This window comes from Lathyrus oleraceus, chromosome 2 (genome assembly GCF_024323335.1).
Source record: "Lathyrus oleraceus cultivar Zhongwan6 chromosome 2, CAAS_Psat_ZW6_1.0, whole genome shotgun sequence".
In the NCBI taxonomy this organism is placed as follows: Eukaryota; Viridiplantae; Streptophyta; class Magnoliopsida; order Fabales; family Fabaceae; genus Lathyrus; species Lathyrus oleraceus.
In genome coordinates this window covers 438860200-438880038 of record NC_066580.1, presented here as the reverse complement: position 1 = coordinate 438880038, position 19839 = coordinate 438860200, and positions in this window count along the sequence as shown.

The following is a 19839-nucleotide window of genomic DNA, read 5'->3' as shown; positions in this document are numbered from 1 at the left end:
TACGCAGAGATCTTGCGGACAAAAGCCTGGAGGTGAGTTTTCGGGCAGGAACTCCCATTATATCTGTCAAATGCAGGCGCCTTGAACTTCTGTGGGATCACAATCCCCTCGACCAGCCCCATATTCGACATATTGACAAAACCGGGAGTAGCATGACTCTCCAAGGATCTGATCTTCTCTGCCAGCAACTGAATCTCCTTGCTTGGTTGTTGGACACCATACTGACCGAAGGGTTCATTCAGCATAGAGAATTGATCTGCTTCTCTGTCCTCCTCTCTATCCTCCTCAGCCCCAAAGAAAGGAGGAAACAGACTGTCCTTCAGATTATTACCCATCGGACCTGGTCTACCACTGGTAGCAGCACCGAAACCTCCAGCATTGTTAGTCACTACACCAACAGTTGTCCTCTTCCCAAGATCTCCTCCATCCCTGGAACCACCAAGGCCATGGTTAGAGACACCATCCAGATTGACACCACTGTTGGCAGCTGAAGCCCGCTCGAGCTTCTCCACTTTATCAGCAAGTGCTTTCTACCCTACGGCAAACCCTTGCATGATATTGATCAGTTCATTCATCTTCTCCTTCAACTCGAGAAAATCTGTATTGGGTAGATCCATCAGTCTTGGCGTGTTGCGTCTGGTAAAATATCGGTGTGGACGTGTTAAGTGCAAAGGAATGACTCTACGCACACGAGCAATGATTCCTAAAACAATCAAGCACGTTAGCAACTGATACCTGCAAAATAGAAGACAAGTTATTATGATTATGCATGAATGCAATGTCTATCCACATGAGGAACACTCTGTCTTTCGATCCTGGCTTCATCGAGACAGATAATAATCCGGCAGCAATATTTTGACATTCATCAAATGATTTCATCATACAGATCAGAGATATATGATTTAGCAAAATACCACCCAACCATGTGTGTGCCATGTGAGAGCATACGGGAAAGCAAATAAAGCTTGAAGATCGATCACTGAATGAAAACAACCATCGCATATCAAAAGGTGCACTGCAAGTGCAAAAGTCATACATCAAACTGATATAAGTCAAATACAATTCTCCAGAATCAGAATGAAAATACAAGCAAGTGAATTCCGTCAACAGGCCTGACGGTAATTCACACAAATGAGAAAGGTCTACACTGAGGAAGGCCCCACAGAAGGCTCTACATCATCTACCATCTTGGTAAACTTCACCGCGAACCTAAGCTCAGTGTTCTCCTGCTGCAATCTCCCCATTTCCTTCTGGCAAATCTTCATCTGTCTGAAGTAATGATCCCTCTCAGCAAAATAATGATCTCTCTCAGCAATGATCTTCGCTTTCTCAGCTTCCCATTCTGTAGCAATGATTTTGGCTCTGTCTTCCCTCTGATCCCTTACAAGGATTTGTCTCCTGTTCTCGTCTTTAATGACCTGCGAAGCTCTAGACAACCTCTCCTTGGTGATGTCGTGCTCCTTTGTAGACGACTCCAACGCTTGGCTGATCTTGCGGTAATAGGCAGTGTATATCTCAAAGCGCTTCGCTTCCATGGCATGTTTCTTATCTTGATCTTCCATCCTCACTCTGATCTCTTGATTAGCCATCTGAATCCTGGCGACACTCATCTCCAATTCATTCTTCTCCGCTTGCAACTGATCTCTGGCTTTCTTCATCTCAAGGAATTCTTCCATACTGACAGAAGAACGTGGCCCCTCAATTAAAGGACACCAAGGATCACCCCCAGGAAATGGTAGATGGGTGAGCTCAATTCTCTTCCTAAGCCAATCATCAAATGGAGGAAAAGACCTGGTGTTAACCTTGCCAAAAGGAACCTTGCCCTTCCTCTGAATGTTACGCCATGCCCCAGACACTTGCCTCAACTGTAACAAGTTACCCTCAGCTGGGAAGTAGAAAGACTCCTGAATCTCATACTCGAGAGGAGGAACCTCCATAGCAAACCCCATTTGTCTCCTAAGAAGCGTCGGGTTGTAATTAATGCAACCTTGAACTCCTATAAGAGGCACATTGGGAAGACTCCCACAACTGTAAATAAAATCTCGTCCAACCATACCGTTGTGAGTCCAAGCTATGTCCTTCGCTCGCAAACCCATCAACCTGACTGACCACTTGACAGTAGGATCAAGAGCGACAAAGGCACCTCTGGAAGGGAAATACCCCATAAACCACTTGTATAGCAGCTGAGCACAACATCTGATCAGTCCCCCACGCCGCTTCTCGTTCCGATTATGGACCGAGTAATAGACATCTCCAACCAGAGTAGGAATGGGGTTCCTCTGCACAAACAAGCTGATGGCATTAATGTCCACAAAGCTTTTCTGATTAGGAAACAAGATGGTCCCATAAATGCTCACAGCAATCAAAGCACAGACAGTCTTCCAATTACCCACAACAACATGCTCCTTGACCTTAGCCTCCAAGAAACTCAAATGAAAACCAGGTAATTTCCCTTCTCCTTCAAACCCCCTTTTGTCACCTCCAGGCTCAAATAAAGAGCACGAGAAATCTCAGCAAAATCAGGCTCCCCCTTAGTGGCATAGAAAGGAATCTGATCTCGGATCTGAATACCCAGGATGCTGGCATAATCCTCCATCAAGGGCCCCAACAAGTAATCCGGGAAGACGAAACATCTCAAGTCCGGGTCATAGAACTGGAGAAGAGTATGAATGGCGCTCCTATCGCTGTCTGTGAGCCTGAAAACCAACTTCAGAATACCACCGTATGCCTCACGGAACATCCCCACATGGTCAGGGGTAATCAATGTTATGATATCTCTCAACACACCAATCTCTGGGTCGAAGAAACTGTAGACAACATCATCTTTCAAACCGGTCCTCATGTCTGGAACAAAGAAGTCTCTCAACCAGGATCTCAATCAAAAATGTCCTTGCATATGGATAAACATGAGTTAGATGCAGATAAATGCAAAATGTGAATGATGCTGATGTATGAATGCAATGCATTGTGCCATCCTCCCAGTCATCTGAACAACCACCGCACTGAGTTACAGCCTCTGAACTGATCACCACCATATGAAGGAATATGTAACCACAAATCCCACTCAGGGTTCCGAAATAAATGGAACTGAAAGATACATCACCATCATCACCAGAGATTCTCCGAACAGATAACCACAAGACCCTCTGAACCAGCCCAGGGAATCCTAAAATAAACAGATCCCCACTGATAAATACCACGGACAGAACTCCGGCGTCTCAGAAATAAATGCCCATAAATCCGACTTATAAATAGGACTCTAATCAACGGCTGAACCATTAGTCACCAACAAAGTCACCATTAGAACATGCATCTGTAAGAATCAACCCTCCTCTCACAAGTGAATTCTAATCAGGTCATCCTAAGGCGGATAATGGTCTCGACAATCGGGCAAAGATACTCAACAGGTTTGCCCTTTCGGGTGTGCCGCTGCAGCTCTCTTAAGATCGTCTAAACCAAAGATCCGGGAAAGAACGATCACCGAAGTCAATAGCTCAGATGAGGTAACTCGACCAAAGTGGAAACTCCACAAAGGAAAAGCTCCTCAAAAGAACCTCATCCGGCTTGTGGTATGTCACGTTGCAACAACATGCTGATAAAGCAAGTGAGGAACATGAGACCACGCTAATCATAGGTGTATACTCGGGCCTGGGTTTTAGCCCCACTCAGAACACCCACCCCAAATCAGAGGAACCACCTATGCAGAAGACAGCACAATGATAATTTGATGCATGCAAACATTTATGCAAATATATACACAACATAATAATCATAAATGCAATAAATAACAGCACAAGCAACCTAAACTATCCTAGAGAACGCTAGGAGAGACTCGCTTAGGGAAGATGGACCAGCAATAGGTCAACTTCTATGTCCCCAGCATAGTCGCCAGCTGTCGCATCCGCGAAAAACAACCGGCGGGCAAAAACAAAACAAACAGAGCCGCCACCGTGCGTTATTTATCCCAAAGAGGGAAAGGAAACGCTCAAAGTAAACCTGGAAAAGACATGATCTCGCGACCAAAGAGAGATGGGATCGGGAGTCGGTTATGCGAAGGGAAGGTATTAGCACCCCTACGCACCCGTCGTACTCGACGGGATCCACGCTCAAAAGAATAGAAGAAAGGTTGCTCAAAACTGCTCACAAACATCACACACACACTGGAACAACACAGGTGGAGAAAGAGGGAAAAGGGCTCGCTAGGATATCGCATCCTATGCCTACGTATCTCATCTGGAATGAGAATCAGAGCTACCGTAGTTCGGCTCACGCACGCCAAACAAAACACACACAAACAAGCAAACATGGGAACCGAATGCCAATCGCTGGACTTACATCAGACTCCGAACCAACAAACCCACACAGGAAACCAACTGCCAATTGCTGGACTTACGTCGGACTCCACACAAACAAACGCCAATATGATACGGACTGCCAATCGCTGGTCTTACATCCATATCCTAACACCCACAAGAAGGTTAACAAACAAACAAGTTAATAGGGAGTCGGGAACTCGAGCCTAATAACTGTCAAGCAAACACACACAAAAGAAAAAGGGTGCCCGGAGAGATCTTGTACGATCTCCTGCCTACGTACCTCATCCGGTATGAGGATCAGGGCAACGTAGTTCCCCTTTACAGGGGAGAAACTTTCTCCTAACCAGAGACTGGGAAATGACAAACTAGAAGGGAGACTGACTCGAGCCTAATAGTTATCATGTAATCCGCAATGGTCCTAGGTTGAGGTTTCTATCTAACTTGCACAGGCCGCAAGCTATCCTAAACAGCACAAGCAAAGCAATCATACACACAATTAGCACACACTATATACAAACAAAGTGGGCTCACACAAGGTTAGGCTGTGGAACACAAGCCAACTGTAATCGGGTGTAGTTAGCTCTTAACCCTAACATTAAGAGTTAGGGTGAAGCAGATGAAATGGGAAGTGAGGATAAGACCTCACAGCTCTTATCCCTGGCCTGGGAGAGCTTCAGACAAATGAAAGTGTGGGAGTTCAGAAAGTTGGAACTCTTCTCCACATATGACTGACTCAACAAAGATCTTGGGTTATTATCCACAATGCATCAACACAAGGTGTGTGAGCAAAGTGGATGACACACTGAATAGCAGGAGATGGATTGCACATCTCTTTTATCTGCCAATTGCCTTATCAAAGGACTTCTCCTGCTTGGCACAAACATAAACAAACACAAGCATTGCCTCTTAAGGAGGGCTTCAGACAGGTGCCTGCCCAAGTAACAGGACAGGTCTTCCAGACTACATGAAGTCAGAGAGTTATACCTATGTGGTTAAGCAACCAAGCAAAAGCAAGTTCAAATTGAACTTAAGCAACTTATGTACCTGTTGAAACATCACACAAGTCAGTTAAACTGTACAGACAAACAGATAAACATGAATATCAACAGTCAAACCCAATGAGCAAAGGCATAAGCCAACAAGTCAAACTCAAATGAGTTAACAACCCTACGAAACACATAATGTTAGTAGTCAAAAGCAAGCATCAAATGCTCAAGTGAGGTTGCATCATGAAACATATAACCTGGATGTTCAACCTGAAATCAAAGCTCAAAGATGAGACAAACTACTAGGTCAAGGACTAGGGTCAAAGAGGGAGAAAAAATTCAAAACAGAACATGAAATTCAACATGAATCAACTTCAATCCATCAAGAACACAATCCAAAAAGTCCCACATCAATATCAATTACCAAATTCATTTTATGAACTAAATATGGCAAGGTATGCACATTGTGACCACATTGCAACAACAGAATGAACAAATGCACACTAATTCAAAAATGATTCAATTAATTTTGGCAAAACTCATGGGTAAACAGGACATACAACATGATCATCACACAAAAAATTAGAGCATTTGGACATTATTAGGCATGGTAATCAAATTGCATAAGTCAAGGCAAGCACAAACAAGCTCAAATATGACACAACTTGATACATCAACTTAGCACAAGCCTAAAACAGAAATGGTAAATGGTAAAAACCTCAAACCAAAGCCAAAACCACATTCAACATGTCTAGAATTAGTGTGCAAAATTTCACATCCATTATATAAACAACCAGCATTTCACAAACAAATGAAAATCAATGCCATTCAAAAGTTCACAAATGATCATCCAGAATGAAAAATCTCAATCAAATCAGAAATGATTCCAAAAATTCCACAAAAAAATCATGAGCATTCACAATATTCGTATCAAGCACCATACAAAAAATCAGAACAGTTGGAATTCATTTGATAGGGCAAATTCATCAATCAAGTTGGACATCACAAGGTGTGACACACATTGTCACACCTACCTTAGAAAAATCATAACTCAGCAACGGAAATTGATAAAAATGCAAACTCAACACCAAAATGTCCAGCAAGATGTCTAGTTTCTACATATCAAATTTCATGAACATTGGATTAAAATTGAGCATTTCACAAATGACATATCAAGGCAAGGTCAAAACATGATACATGTACAAGAACCCTAGGGCAAAAAACAAACCAGCCAAGCACAATTTGCAAAATAATATTCATAAAATTCTAGACACAAAATGTGAAATAATGCAAAAAACCACACAATTTTTGGATCATTATTCCATTTGTTATGATTTTATGAAGTGAGAAAAAAAATGAAAAAAAACATAAGTGAAGCATACATGAACATGTGATGGAGGGAAGGATAAAATATCATAGGCATTTAAAAAAAGTACACCGCGCGGAATCGAATTGAGTAGCCTTTTGAAATGAAAAAAGGCGCGCTGCATGGCATCAGCATGCAGCCCATGGGAACAAACCCTAACGACAGAGCTAAGGCAACGGATTTGAACCAAAAAAACCGCTCTCTAAAATCCTGCATTCATCTTCCTCAACAGAACACGCCATGAACAGTGACCTCCAACAATCATCAAGAACTAATTTCTCAGTTTTTAAAATTGAATACACTAATGCCTAGATCTTGCATTGTACATCATGAATCTACTAATGGTTAAGCATATAACATCAAGACAAGAACAAATCGAGCAAATCAAAGTTCATTCACCAAACTTCAAACAATCGAAACTCACTCAATATGGCATGGTTTTATGTGGTTCAAAGCTCAGATTCATCACAGCAAAGAGATCTACAAGAATATATCAACAATTTCATGAATTAAAGAGGTCGAAAAAGTGACCTCTTGAAGTGCAGCTTTGCAATTTCGCGTTTTCCAGGCCTTGTAATGGTTCAATCTTCCTCTAGCAAGCTTGTACAAGTGAATGGAATGGAGATTGAGGCTTAGATGTGCACGATTTTTCCAGAAATTGCAACTGCCATGGATGAGCTTCAAGCTTTGAGATGCTTCCAACTGCACGATTTCTACTGGATCTTGCTTCAATAATGCTCCATAATGATACTAGATGATGAATTGATCAAGAAAAATGCATGAGATGTGAAGAAATTTGGAGAAAAAATGAGAGAGAATTTTGAGAGACTTTGAGAATTCTAGATCTAAACTTGGGATTTGTGATGAATTCTGTTATGATTTGTGTTATATAGTCCAAGTTAATCATGATTAGGAAAAGGTTTAAGCAAATGCTAATGGAATTAGTAAATTATGAGGTGTTTTGGCAAAAATGAATTTTCATGCTCATGCACCCTCATGCAAGCTTGGCCACGTGAACAGTGCCCTCTCTTGGACAAATTTCACTTAAAAACTTGTTTTGAAGCCAATGGAAGTAATGCCATGTTCAAATAATTGACCAATTTCAAACTTGGAAATTTCCCTCCAAAATTCAAGTGAAAAATCAAATGATTATGTGATAAGAATGCATGGCATGTGATGTATGTTTTGGATAGTAGAGGTTGAGACATGAACAATGCAAAAAGAACCACTCCATTTGGCCTTATGGTTTGAAAGTTATGCCCCTTTGAAGTTCCATGTTCACTTGACCAAGTTTTGATCATATCTCTTTAACCACACATGAGAAATTCATGATCTTGGACTTTTTGGAAATGGGAGAGAAATATCTACAACTCTCATGTTCAACAAAATTTCATTTGAAGCTTTCTTGATGATGTAATCTTAAGTTGAAAACCTTTCCATTTTTGGCAATTTCAAATTACAGGTCACTTTCTATTTTTGGAAAGTTTTGTCCTGACTTTATTTTCTTCAAAGTTGATGTTTGAAATGTCAAATGAGACTTGTTTGAACATGAATGAAGTATTTCTAACCACTTCCCACCTCCAAGATCAACAGTTGACTTGTGGTTGACTTTTGCAGTTGATAGATGACTTGGTCATGCACAGATGAACTTGAGCCTCAATCTCTTGATGAAATGGCTCCAAAATGAAACTCTAGCTTATACAAGCTCAATAAAACCATATGAGGATCCCCATCTCATGAAAGACCTCATCTCCTTGAAAAACCCTGACTGGCATAATTCAACTGATTAGGGTTGACCAGAGGTCAAAACCCTAATCCCAAGGAACTGATCAGGCACAATGAACCTCCTGGTGATGATAAGACCATGATGATGGTGATGTACCATTGCAATCAAGATAATGATCAATCTCCTTGAGGAACCAAGAAACCCTAATTGAAGCACAAACCCTCAGATGATTGGTGATCAATTCATGAGACCCTCAAGCTTGAATCTTTTAACCTCTCCATCTTCTGAGAAAGACCTAGGAGGATGACTTACTCATTGTTTCCACATGATATGCAAATATGCAATGACTAATGTCCTACAAGATGAAATGCAATATGCTAAGCTAGCCCCAAGAGAGGAGGGCAAATTTTGAGGTGTTACAGCTGCCCCTATTCAATCCACTGTGAACCTGTCGATATGAACAACCTCGGCTTTCAGATGATCAGGGTGAAGAGTGATTGAATATCAAGAACAGACGAACAATTTGCACTCTGATGGGAAATAGTTAACAATGCATGTTAGAATCGGCGAAGACGCAATCCTCAAAAGAAGCATCCGTCTGGCACGGAAAAGTCGGCCTGAATACCGAAACAGAAAGTTGACCTGGATACCAAAATCAATGATAACACAGGAATAACCATGGCCTGAACACCGCTCGTCAGTCTGAATACTGAGCATCATAGTATGAGAGTATTGATATCGGTCTGAATACCGGGGGATTGGCCTGAACGTCAAACAACGGGCCTGAACGCCACTTCGGTCTGAATACCATTTCGGTCTGGATACCGGGAGATTGGCCTGAGTGCCGCAAGTTCTTCGACCTGATTGTCGAAAACTTCTTCGATCTGAAAATCGAAAAATTTGGTCTGACTACCTCACTTGACCTTCGGGTGATCTTCTTCAAAGACTAAGCTCTTTTTGTTAATAAGCTCTCGTACCAAGGCTTTCAGCGCTAAGCAAGAATCTAGGTCATGCCCCACTGCCCCTTTATGGAATTCACATGTTGCATTTGGATTGTACCGTGGCAGGTATGGTGACGCAGGTGTGAGAGCTCGAGGGGTCACCAAAGCATTCTGGATCAGTTGTGGGTAGAGCTTGCTATAAGGCACCGGAATCGGGTCGTTGTGATTTTTGTTTCGAACCTGACTTCGATGATTTTGAGGAGGAATATCCAGAGGATGATGATTTCGAGTTTGTTTCTTCGCCGATGCTGACAGGCGCTGTTAATTATATCCCATCAGAGTGCAAATTGTTCGTCTGTTCTTGGTATTCAATCACTCTTCATCCTGATCATCCGAAAGCCGAGGCTATTTCGTATCGACAGGTTCACAGTGGATTGAATAGGGGCAGCTGTAACACCTCAAAATTTGCCCTCCTCTCTTGGGACTAAGCTAATCATATTGCATATCATTTTAGGTCATTAGGCATTTCATATTGCATATCATGTGGTTACATTGTGCAAGCTATCCTCCCAAGTCTTGATCAGAAGATGAGGAAGTCAAAGTGCAAGCCTAGGGTTTATTGACTGATCATTAGCCATCTGAGGATTGGGCTGTGAATTAGGGTTTTATGATTCTCAAAGGATATTGGTCTTCATCTTGATTGAAGTGATACATCATCATCATCATGGTTTGATTTCATCAAGAGATGGAGGCAGATTCCTTGAGATTAGGGTTTTGACCACTGGTCAACCCTAATCAGTTGCATTGGGCCAGTCAGGGCATAGTCAGAAGATGGGATCTGTGATGGTTATGGGGTTCATTTTATGATTATTTTGTGATTATTGAGGCTAGGGTATCACCCTTGAGCCATTTCAGTTGAAGATTGGGGTTCAATTTGATCTATGCATTGCCAGATTCATCTATCAGATGAAAAGTCAACTGTGGTCAACTGTACATGATCTGATGGATTTGAAGGTGGAAATGAGTTGGATACACTTCATTCATGTTGGAACAAGTGTTATTTGACATCTCAAAGCTTAAGAATGAAGAAAATCAAGTCAGGACAAAAACTGCCAAAAATAGAAAGTGACTTGTAACTGAAGTTTCCAAAAATGGAAAGTTTTTGACCTCAAAGCCACGTGTCCAAGGAAGCTTCAAATGAAAATTTGTTCAACATGAAAGTTGTAGATCTTGTTCTCACCTTTCCAAAAAGTCCAAGAACTTGAAAATCCAATGTATGGTTGGAAAGTTATGGCTCAGTGAAATTCAAAAATGACCCGTAATCCGGAGGCCATAATTTCCACATGCTTTGTCCAAATTGCAAGTTCTTTATATGCACAAACTCCATTTGACATGTACTTTCATGGTGCATAATTGGATTTTTCCAAAAATGGCCAATGCAAAAAGTCAATTTTCAACTGGACAGTTAAATTGGACCAGGGGCAAAATTGTCCAACTTTCAAAATAATTGGAATTTTTGAGTGGGGATTTTTGCAACACCTCATGAATGGTATTTGAAATGTGTTGGAATCATCACTTCATGCCTAAGGCTTGTAATTTAAGATTTGGTTTGGAAAATGGAATGGCAAAAATGGACAAAGTGGCATTCACATGTGATTTTGCAAATTACACAACCAATGAGCATGAGACAAGTTTCAACAGCTCACACATGACATTTGGAAGGTGTATGAGCTGTCAAAACAGGTGGCAATGAGCTGGCCTTGGAAATTCCATTTTTACCCCTCATTTGGAAATTACACTTTCATTAACAATTCCAATTTGGCTAATGGCATGATTAATTGGTGATTAGTGCAGCATATATAATCTTAATCACCTAATAATCATAACAGAAAATCACTTTTACCAAGATTGGATCTCAAACTTTCCAAATTCTCAAGTTTTCTCTCAAAAGCTCAAGAACACCATAAACACAAAACTTCATCAAACTTCATCGAATCTCAACCAATTTTCGAATTTCTTTTGGATTGATCTTGTTTCATCCTCTTCACCAACTGTTTTTGGAGATTGAAGAGAAAGAAGCCTTGAATCGTGACTGTTCCAAGAAGCTCCATCAATGGTGAAATCGAATTTTGAGCAATAGAAGCCATGGCAATTGATCTTGAGCATTCCAATCACCTTCATGGAGCTTATGTAGCATCTGTTTCACTAATTTGAGCGCAAAAGCTGCACGAACAAACACTGCCATAGCAGGTATGTCAAATTTTCGACCGTCACGATTCTCTTAATTGTTATGTGCATTCTATAGTACGTTCAATGTAGATTACAGTGATAGTCTTAGTTTTGTGAATGATGTACCGTAGGCTGCGCAATCTTGATTTGAAAGTATGAAACCAAAACCTAAAACGCTCGATCCGGAATATTTAGGGAGAATTAGTTGAAATCGTTTGCATATTTGAGATCCTGAGAGCGAGACCTTTCCAACGGATGTTCATTTGTGAGATTTGGTTGAGTTTTGAGCAAAACCGATTTTGGACTTGGAGGTTGAGTTGTGCGAGGAAGACGATGGAGTTTGCTGGCCTGTTACTGTTTGATCCGAAATTTCATTTGAATTTTTGAAATACATGTTTCCCGCTCCCGCGCTTCAGGAATTACGGATGTGCCATTGGCAATTTTAATTAATTAACATATTATTCTAAAAAATTGTTAAAAAATCATTAACATGTTAAAAAATTCATAAAAAATCATAGAAAATTCAGAAAAATATGAGAATTTTTTCTTTGACTTCCTTGTTGACTGTAGATGATTTTTGACCTATTGGTCAAAGTTGTGCTTGGCAAAAATATTGTTTGACCTAGACTTATTTCACATGTGCTCAAAATTGATACATTTTACCATTTGGTTCATGAAATGCTCATAGTGTTAAATAAATTCTTGAAAATTTTTGTGATGATTCTTGACTGATTGATGCTCATTTCCATGTAAATTTCATGAATTTTTGATACCTGGTCATGGAGCAGCAAATTTTGGAACTTAGGTGTGACAATTTGTGTCACACCTCATTATGTCAACTTGCTGGATTTTTTTGAGTGACCTATACTTGTTGGATTAATGTGAAATTTTGCATGATGGTTGATTAACATGTTAAGATGCTATGTGAATTTTTGTGGAATTTTATGTGGCATTTTCAAATTGATTGCTATTTTTCATTTCTGTTGGTCAAATATGCAAGTTCATGTGACATAGGTTGGTAGAATCAATGTGAAATGCTCATATGGTATTGTGTGATCATGAAATTTGATATGCTTGTAATAGACACATGATGTGACATCCCTGTTTTGGTCTCACTCATTTCTTTTTTGTTTTCGTTGAGATATGAATTTTTGAAGTGGAAGCATGTATTGATGGTGCGAATTGGAGCATGTAATTGTGTCTGTTTTTGTTGATTTTCATTGACATGGTTCTATTTGCCCAAATGAGCTCAAATTTGACATGGTAGACCTTGAATATCCCCTGTTTAGGTGTAATTTATTTGAGAATTTTTGGAATTGTTTTGATGTGGATTTGAATGCAATAGTTCTGTTTGTATGCTTGGTGCTTCATTTAAACTAGTTTGCCTTATTTTGTGCATAACATGAGCATAAGGAATGATATAAACATGAGACCAATGATGTTTGCTCTTGTTTGACTTTAATTTGACTTTGGTTGGTAAATGCCTTGCTGTTTAGGGATTTTTTCTTGCTTTGGACCCTAGGCTTGGCCTAGTGGTCTAGTTGCTAATGTTTGCTTGATTTTTCAGGATCAAAAGCATAATGCACATGGAGAATGATCCAAATCAATTTTAATTGGTGTTGTTGATATTTGTACACTAACATAACTTGGTTTTGTAGGTTGTGAAGCTTGGGCTTAAGCCTTGAGCTTGCCTTGTGTTGTGCATTGAGTTGTATAGTTTGATTGATTGAACACTTGCTGTTTATGGTTTGTCTGTCTGATTACTAACTGTGTTTGATTGTTTCCAGGTACTTTAGTTGCTCAGTTCCTTGTGAACTTTTGCTTTGCTTTGCTTAAGCGACTTGCATAGAGGTATAACTTTCTAACTTCATGTAGTCTGGAGACCCGGCTGTTACCGGGCCGGGCAAATTGTCTGAAGTCCTCCTTAAGAGGCAATGATTGTGGTTGTTTATTTTTAAGCCCAAGCAGGTGAAAGTCCTTTAAATAAGGCAATTGGTGGAAGGTAGGGGTATGCAGTCTACCCCCCACTATTCTGTGAGTCTTCTCCTTGCTCCCATTACATGGTTGTAGCATTGAGATCCTAGCCCAAGATCTGTGCAGTGCACAATCGAGTCGGAGTCATCGAGTATAGAAGGGTTCCCCCATTCTGGACCCATGCTCATTTGTCAGAAGCTCTCCCTGGTTAGGGATAAGAGCTGTGAGGTCTGATCCTCACTTCATCCTCTCATCTGCTTCACCTTAGCCTCGTAATGGCAAGGTTAAGAGCAAACACAGCCCGTACAGATGACTTGCTGAGGCAGTCAAACCTATTGTGTGAGCCCCTTGTTTGGTTATAGTGCGTGCTATGTGGATATCTGATTGACATGCTTGTTTGAGATGCTTGTTCTCATTTGATATATGATTGTATGCTTGTGTGTTAGCTTCTTTCCTGGATAGGAATAGTTTGCTTATGCAAGTAGGATAGAAAACTGAACTTAGGGTAAGCGATGCATGATAACATTAGGCTCGAGTCTCAGCTCCCTAGTCGTGTGTCTTTCCCCGGTTTCTGGTTAGCAATTTAGTCCCTTTCAGGGGAACTACATCGCCCTGATCCTCGTTCCAGACGAGGTATGTAGGCAGGTGGTCGGGCGAGACCACTCCGGGCAACCTTTTTCTTTTTTGCGTGCGTTTACTTGTTATCTGACTGTATGTTTGGGTTCGGATGCCGACATAAGCCCAGTGATTGGCTGTCGGGCTCCAAGTTTGCCCTTTTGAGTGAGTTTTGGTTCGGATGCCGACGTAATTCCATCCAGTGGTTGTCGGGCTCCATGTTTGCCACCCTTGCTTGTTTGTATGTTTTGTGTTGTTTGGCGTGCGTAAGCCGAACTACAGTGGCTCTGATTCTTGTTCTAGACAAGATATGTAGGCATAAGGTGCGATACCTTATCGAGCTCCCTTCTCTTAACCCCACCTGCGTTCCCCGTGTGTGTGTGTGATGTTTAGCAACCTTTTCTTTATTCTAGGACGTGGATCCCGTCGAGTACGACGAACGTGAGGGGTGCTAATACCTTCCCCTTGCGTAACCGACTCCCTTACCCTTTCTCTCTGGTCGCGAGACCATTTCCTTTCCAGGTTTCTCTGAGCGTTTCCTTTCCCTATCTTGGGATAAATAACGCGCAGTGGCGGCTCTGTGTGTTTTTAATTTTGAGCATCGCCGGTTGATTTTTCGCAGGATGCGACAGCTGGCGACTCTGCTGGGGACACGATCTGATGTAGACCTATGCTGGTCCATCGTCCCTAAGCGAGTCTCTCCTAGCGTTTTAGGATTAGTTTGGGTTGCTTGTTGTGTGTTTATTTATTGCATTTAGTTATTCTAACCATTGTTTATATTTGCATTAAATATGTGCATGCATCATTACTGTCATGTTGCCATCTTCCTCTGCAGGTGGTTCTGTTATTTGGGGTGGGTGTTATGAGTGGGGCTAAAACCCAGGCCCGAGTATACACCTAGGATTAGTGTGGGTCTCACGTTCCCCATTTGCTATTTCAGTATAATGTTGCAACGTGACATACCACAAGCCGGACGAGGTTCAGTCGATAGTGCTTTCCATTGTGGGATACTTCACTTTGGCTTAGTTACTTCTTCTGAGCTATTGACTCTGGTGACCGATCATTCCCGGATCTTTGGTTCAGACGATTTTAAGAGAGCTACAATGGCACACCCGAAAGGGCAAACCCATTGAGTATCTCCGCCCGATTGTCGAGACTATTATCCGCCTTAGGGTGACCTGATTAGAAATTACCTGTGAGGGGAGGGTGATTCATTCAGATGCATAATCAGATGGACTCAGATGGTGACTTTTGGTTCTGTGATTCAGAGACCTATTTATAAGTCGGATTTATGGTCAGTTATTGCTGTGACGCCGGAGTGCTGTCCGAGATTTATCAATGGGGATCCGTTTATTTCAGGATTCCCCGGGCCGAGATATTTATCAGTGGGGGTCCGTTTATTTCAGGATTCCCCGGGCCGAGATATTTATCAGTGGGGATCCGTTTATTTCAGGATTCCCCGGGCCGATTCAGATGATGGTATGTCTGCTCAGAGGTTGATGATGATGATGATGTATCTGTCTTCCGTTTATTTCGGAACCCGTAGGTCAGATTGATGGTTACACATTCCTCAGATGGTTATGATCAGTTCAGAGACCAGATTCAGTGAAGATGATCAGATGGCTTGGAGGATGGCAACGCATTCCATTCATTCATCAGCATCATTGCATTTTGCATTAATTGCATCTAACACATGTTTACCCATATGCAGGGACACTTTTGATCGAGATTCTGGTTGAGAGACTTTCTGCTCAGATATGAGGGCCGGGTTGAAAGACAACGTTGCCTACAGTTTCTTCGATCCAGAGATTGGTGTGCTGAAGGAGTTGATAGCATTGATTACTCCCGACCATGTGGGGCTGTTCAGAGAGTCATACGGCGGTATTCTGAAGACGGTTTTCAGACTCACTGACAGTGATAGGAGCGCCATCCACACTCTCCTCCAGTTTTATGATCCGGGGCTGAGGTGCTTTGTATTTCCAGACTATCTGTTGGGGCCTCTGATGGAGGATTATGTTAGTATCCTGGGTATTCAGATCCGAGATCAGATTCCTTTCTGTGCTACTGCGAGAGAGCCTGATGTCCTTGGGATTTCCCGTGCTCTTTATTTGAGTCCGGAAGTGACCAGGGAGGGTTTGAAAGAGAAGGGAAAGTTACCTGGTTTTCACTTGAGTTTCTTGGAGGCCAACGCCAAGGAACATGCTGCTATGGGTAACTGGAAGACGGTTTGTGCTTTGATAGCTGTGAGCATTTATGGGGTTGTTCTGTTTCCTAATCAGAAGAATTTTGTGGACCATAATGCTATCAGATTGTTCATGCAGAGAAACCCTATTCCTACTCTGATTGGAGATGTGTACTACTCAGTGCATAACAGGAATGAGAAGAGGCGTGGTGGTCTGGTCAGATGCTGTTCTCAGTTGCTCTTTAGATGGTTCATGGGATATTTGCCTTCTCGAGGTGCCTTTGTTCAGATTGATCCCAGTGTCAAGTGGTCCTTCAGGTTGATGGGTCTGCGGGCTGATGACATTGCTTGGACGCATAATGGCTTGGCTGGACAGGATTTTATATATAGCTGCGGGAGATTCCCCAATGTGCCTCTCATAGGAATTCAGGGTTGCATCAACTACAACCCGATACTTCTCAGGAGACAGATGGGGTTTGCTGTGGAGGTTCCTCCTCTTGAGCGGGAGATTCAGGAGTCCTTTTACTTCTCAGCTGAGGGCGATCAGGTCAAGCTGGTGCAGGTGTCTGGGGCATGGCGCAACATCCAGAGAAAGGGCAAGGTTCCCTATGGCAAAGTCAATTGCCGGTATTTTCCTCTTTTTGAAGATTGGTTGCGAAAGAGGATTGAGCTCACATTTTTACCATTTCCTGGAGGTGATTCTGTGTGTCTTAGGATCGAGGGTCCAAGTTCTTCCGTTAGCATGGAAGAATTCCTTGAGATGAAGAGGGCCAGAGATCAGTTGCTTACAGAGAAAGCTGAATTAGAGAGAAGTGTTGCTCGTTTTCAGGCGGCTAATCAGGAGATCAAAGTGAAGATGGAAGATCAAGACAAGCGACATGCCTTGGAGGCCAAACGCTTTGAGATGGATACAGCCTATTATGGGAAGATCAGTCAGGCCTTAGCGTCGTCCAACCGGGAGCACGACATCACGAAGGAGAAGCTGTTCAGAGCATCAAAGGTGATTGAAGATGAGAAGAGGAGGCAAATCCTCGTCAGGGATCAGAGAGATGAGAGAGCCAGAGTAGTTGCTGCAGAGTGGGAAGCGGAGAAAGCAAAGATCAGGGCTGAAAGAGATCACTATATGGCTGAGAGAGACCATTACTTCAGGCAGATGAAGATTCATCAGAAGGAAGTTGGAAGACTACAGCAGGAGAACACCGAGCTCAGGTTCGCCGCAGAGTTCGCGAGGATGGAAGATGAGATAGGGCCACCTGCGGGACCCTCATCCAGATAGATCTTTCATTTGTGTTGGATTACCGTCAGGCTTGTTGACGGAATTCACTTGTCTGTATTTCTTTTCCTGATTCTGGAGGATTGTATTTGACTTTATCTGAGTTGATGTATGACTATGGCACTGATTGTGCACTCTTTTGGTTATGGATGGTGATTTTCAGTCAGTGATTGATCTTCAAGCTTTATTTGCTTTACCGTATGCACTTACACAAGCACACACATGGTTGGGGGTATTCATGCCAAATCACATATCTCCGATCTGCACGATGAGATTGAATGCTGAATATAAGAAGTTTGCCGTCGGATTGTTATATGTCTCGATGATGCCAGGATCGAGAGACAAAGTGTCCCCCATATGGACAGACATTGCATTCATGCATAGTGACTTGTTTTTTGTTTTGCAGGTGTCAGTTTCTAACCTGTTTGGTTGACACAGGAATGATGAATTCGTCCAACACTGATATTCTCGAGTTGAAAGAGAAGATGGGAGAGCTGATTAATGTCATGCAAGAGTTCGCCCTGGGGCAGAAAGTAATTGTCGAAAGGGTGGGAAGGATTGAAGATTGGCTGAAGATGGGGAACATGCAAGGAAACGCTTCGTCATCTGGACCGAAGAAATCCTTTGGTAACGACCAGCGCAAGGATGAGGGTGGATCGAGTGCTGTGTACGCCCAGAGAGGACACGGTAGGGGTCGTTACTACCAGCACACTGCTGCAGTAACCATCCCTGCTGGTAATCGGGCAGTCCGACAGCAACCTCAGACTAATCCCCAGAAGATACAGGGAGCTGGGAGTCAAGTGAAAGGAAAGGGGGTTGATCGTCATTTTGACAAGCCACCCATGCCATATGCTGCTCTGTTTAAAAAGTTGATGGATCTGGGGATGGTTCAGCCAAGGACGTTAGCTCCATTGAGAGCAGATCAGTGGCCACCAAACTATAATGAGAACGCCAGGTGTGAATTTCATTCTGGTACGCAAGGGCATGACATTGAGGGTTGTAGAGCCTTTAAGCATACTGTTCAAGACCTGCTGGAGTCCAAGGCCCTCCATTTTTCACTATTGACAGATGTTAATGCTAATCCCATACCGGCGCATGGTCAGGCGATGGGGAATGCAATTACTGAAGATTCAGATTACACCCGGGCAGTGGGTAAAGAAACTAACAGTGACTGGGGAATTGATCAGTGGATAAAATCGTGCGTGCCAGGGAGCTGGAAGGCCTAAAAGATCAACACTGTTACTCGTCTGGAAGAGTATTATTTCTTGTTTTCAGTTTATTTGCATGAAAGCCATACGTGTTGCCCGACACGTAATGGTTCATTGTAAGGGCCACCTTATGTTCATAATTTGCATTTCTGCATCATTAATAAATGGATGTTTTTCAGTCAAAAAACGGTGTTCCCTGTTTTTCATTTATTTTGCAGTTTAAAAACAAATAAAAATGGCAATGTTTATTTTCATTTTTTATCTTTTTGTTTTGTCTCGTTCCGACTTCAAAAACAAGTTTCCGGATCTCGTTGATAACAATTTGGTTACCCCTCATATGACTTCGACAAACCGATCTATCTTGCTGAAGAAGAAGACGAAGAAGACTGTGATCTGCTGGAATTAACCAGATTGCTAAAACAAGAGGAGAAGGTGATTCAGCCGCCCAAGGAGCGGGTTGAGATTGTTATTCCACGCACCGCCGAGGTCAGGAAGGAGATGAAAATCCGGGCCGTTTCAGAGGCAAGTTGAAAGCAGGATGGTAGGCTTGTTGGAAGAGCATGTGGATGTCTCTACCTGGTCATGTCAGGGTATGCCGGGACAGATACCGATATCATTATGCTCAAGCTACTATGGAAAGAAGACTGTCCTCTTGAGAAGCAGAGCGTCGATGCCACGTATCAGGGTGACTTTGTTTCATGATGTGACTCATCATGATATCGAATGCTATGACATGATAGCAAAGTCCCAGTCAGAAGTGGGGCATCTGGCGGACCGGGGCAAGTTGTTTGACCGGTTGAAACAATTCAAACTGAGGTTGAATTCAAGTCAGTGCAATATCAGAGTGCAATCCGGTAAATCGTTGGGGTTCATTATAAGAGAGGAATCGAGGTTGATCCTGCTAAAAAAAAAAAAAAAAAAAAAAAAAAAACAAGAAAAAAAAGAACAACAACAAAATGCCTGAACCGAGGAACAGAAAAGAGAGGTTCGTGGTTTCTTAGAAAGAGTGAACTACCTGTCATG